Raw genomic sequence first — 2,500 nt, 5'->3', positions numbered from 1 at the left:
CTATCGACATTCACACGAGGCCCTCCGACCACCACAAACATACAGCAGTCATACACATTCACACGAGGCAAGGTGGGTGAAGTGTCTTGCCCAGGGACACAACATCCATGACACAAATGGCAGGGCGGGAATGTAATGATTCGTAATGTTTGAATTGATTAGTTTAAAGCGTTTAGTGCGTAGCTTTTTCATATGAATGAATGTGGGTTACATTCAAGCACAGGTTACGCACTACAGCTTTTAAACTGCATTGTTGGAAAACTAACTGAAAACTATGTCACATTGGTCTTCATTTAAGAGTCTGACGATCTCAAAATGCTCGTATGCTGCTCACTCACTCGTGGTGTAACACGTCCCCCTGTTTGAACTTGAAGGCACACACACAGTCACACACACAAACACACACACACACACAGTCACACACACACACACACACACACACACACACACACACACACACACACACACACACACACACACACACACACACACACACACACACACACACACAGTCACACACACACACACACACAGTCACACACACACACACACACACACACACTCACACACACACACACACACACACACACACACACACACACACACACACACACCCGCCCACATCTGGTCTGAATATTGTTCACTCATTTGTCGCACTTTTCTGCACGTTACCGAGACCAACAGGGGGCCAAAGAAATAAACCAACATGTATTATTAATTGAGCTCTGCCTCTCCCTCCTGCTCCGTTGACATTTTCTTATATTCATTCTAAAAGCTGACGTTAGCTCGCGGCCTATATTCGGCGAATGTGGTAATTTTCTTTAAAAGTGTTTTGATGTAGTTTGTGGCCTTGAGGATTTGGTTTGGTTTAGTAACTGTAGTAAAGGTTTGAGAAGGCAGATGTGCAGTGATGTTTAGCTCCATGCATATTTCAGTGACACGACAAATGTGTTACTACAATAAGAAGCTGAAAAAATGGGCGTTTGTACCATTAATTGTAAGGTTATGGCTGTGTACATTTTTCAAAATCCCAACTATTACCTTTTAAATGTTTAGTAAAGTTGTGAAATAGGACCAGATTTCGCTGCTTGTGTCTGAATTGTGCTATATAAATAAACTTGCCTTGCCTTGCCTTGCTGCCTCATTTGGTTATGCCTAGAAAATGAATGACCAGGATGGCAGTTCATTGAAATGTACATGTTTTTATGGATGGGTAAAAAAAAGTACATTTAGCTTGGTTAGCTTGTGGCTTACTCTCCAGATAGTTTCAGCTCTCTTGAGTGCCGCTACTGTGATTTGGTTTATTTGAGTTATTACAGAAATTATACATTTCTATAGCATGGTTATGTTTTTATGGCTTCAGTTATCGATTACATTTTTTAACCGATTATGTGGCTACTACATTTTGGCTTTGTGGGGCAGAATACTCTTGAATCAGGGCAAACATGGTCATCAAGATAAATCAGAAATATTTGGCTAACTGTCTGAAAGGAGAAAACGATCTGTATTTCTTATTTTTCGGAAGAACACCTCTGAAGAAGAGTGTAGCCCCTCATGTTCACATAAATCCACAGGAACTAGCCTCTGTAACTTTTTTGCATTCTTCTTGGCGCCAAATTATCTGACATGTCGCCAACATTTATAGCTACCTGTGACTCTCGTCCTTCCCTCATTTATAATTAACTCTTCGTAAACAACAACCCGCCATTAATATTTTTGGGCTAATTTTTTCCCTCATTATTATTTTCTGGGCCAAAGCTAAACCCTCTTAGCTAGACATATAAGGTACGGCTTTAAGTCCAACACTGTCCCATTGTCCCGGGAACACAGGAAACACTCACAATGGCCCCCGCGTCTTAAAACTACAACCTCTCTTCCTTCCTGTGCGAAATACAAGAGGAAGTGGACAGGAAAGACTTCTATGTGCCAGATTAGTAGTAGCAGGATTTTCTATTGTCTGTCCTGGGACTTGTTTTTTAGCTACCGGGCAATAGCCGGGGCCCTCTGGGGTGCAATGATATGAAGGATATTGTGCTTTTTCTTAATATAGAGGTGTATGTGGCTGTGTAAGTGGAGAGAGAAAGGTTGTCAAATACACCGTAAAAAGTGCATTTTACGCACCAATAACAATGTTTTCGCAAGAGTTTTAATGCCTTACATTTTTATAAGGGAACTTTATTTATATAGCACACACACACACACACACACACACACACACAAAACAAATATATAAGAAAGAATAAAATGTGCACAAGTGAAAAATGCATTGACGAAAAAGTGTACAAGAGTAAAAATGTAGTTTCAATAGAGATAATTTTGACTTGCAGGAAAGCTAGAATATGCCTAACAACATATTGACTTGTAATCAAAGTCAGCCTATACTCTCCTCACTCTGCTGCCTGTCCATATTGTAACATCCATATCCATTTAATATATAACAAAAAATAAATATTAACCAACAATGATAGAGACCAAATTATAAATTGTTCAGTTATGAGTT

General features: G+C 39.8%; 2 protein-coding genes across 2 annotated transcripts in view; one reads left to right on the top strand and one right to left on the bottom strand.

Moving 5' to 3' along the window:
• Positions 1-2,500, bottom strand: part of LOC307255649 (arylsulfatase I-like) — a 225,129-nt gene that overhangs the window by 68,127 nt on the left and 154,502 nt on the right. The window lies entirely within an intron of this gene.
• LOC307255648 (neuropilin-1a-like) overlaps positions 1-2,500 on the top strand; it is a 131,914-nt gene that overhangs the window by 86,160 nt on the left and 43,254 nt on the right. The window lies entirely within an intron of this gene.

Source organism: Ammodytes marinus (assembly GCF_949987685.1).
Source record: "Ammodytes marinus genome assembly, chromosome: 9".
Lineage (NCBI taxonomy): Eukaryota > Metazoa > Chordata > Actinopteri > Uranoscopiformes > Ammodytidae > Ammodytes > Ammodytes marinus.
This window is presented reverse-complemented; position numbering and strand designations above follow the sequence as displayed.